We start from the raw sequence: 900 nt of genomic DNA on the forward strand, positions 1-900 counted from the left end.
TCTTGTTCTTGGGGCTCAATTTCTTCAACTTCATCGTCCTTCTTCTCCTCTTGTACTACTGCCGGTGTCTTACCTGTCCTTGTTGGATATGGTGGATTATGAGTAGAATTGCCACCTCTTATGGTTATGGCATTGACTTTTTCAAGGTTAGTGGCAAAAGGTAGCGCAGTGGCCAATAGAGCTATTTGTGACTCCAGCTTTTTATTATAACTAAGTTGGTCTTTTATAGAAGAAGAAAAACTATCCATTTTAGTGTTTATGTTTTCTAGGACCTTATCATTAAAAGCAAGCTTTTTAGAAATATTCTCATTAATCCTGACTTATTCTAAGATAAAGTCTCTCAAGGATGCTTACCTTGGGAATTTGAGCATTGTTGTTGTTGATTGCATCCTTGTGTCTGTTGTTGTGGAGTAGAATTGTTGATGACAATACTTGTGTCTTCTTGATATTCAGGGAAATCAACCCCCAAATATTCTCCACATATGTTTTGGGAATTAAAGGCGTCTTGTATGGTCTGACAATCTTTCTTGTAATTGGCTCACTGTTCGAGCCAATTCAACAAGACGTCCATCTTAGATGACAGTTCACACACCTCTTCTGGTGCTTCTTCGCTCTTATTACATGTCTAGATGTTGCATTGAGAACAACCTTGATTAGAGGCTATCTTCTCCATGAGAGTTTTAGCTTTTCCAAGGGTGAGTGACATAAATGATCCTCCAGCAGTAGCATCGAGTTGTTCATGAGCTTTTTGAGTTAATCCATGGTAAAAGTTTGCATGAGCAACCAATCTTCCATTACATGATGAGGACAATCTAAAATGTATTCCTGGAAACATTCCCATGCCTCTGGAATGCTTTCTTCTTTTTGTTGTTGGAAGTTAGAAATCTTTCCTCTTAAGGC

General features: G+C 38.3%; 1 non-coding gene across 1 annotated transcript; it reads left to right on the forward strand.

Moving 5' to 3' along the window:
- Positions 1-793: 793 nt before the first annotated feature.
- Positions 794-900, forward strand: LOC136495092 (small nucleolar RNA R71). The gene has a single exon (XR_010768874.1). It is a non-coding gene; the product is annotated as a small nucleolar RNA R71 (small nucleolar RNA).

Source organism: Miscanthus floridulus, chromosome 11, assembly GCF_019320115.1.
Source record: "Miscanthus floridulus cultivar M001 chromosome 11, ASM1932011v1, whole genome shotgun sequence".
NCBI classification, from domain to species: domain Eukaryota; kingdom Viridiplantae; phylum Streptophyta; class Magnoliopsida; order Poales; family Poaceae; genus Miscanthus; species Miscanthus floridulus.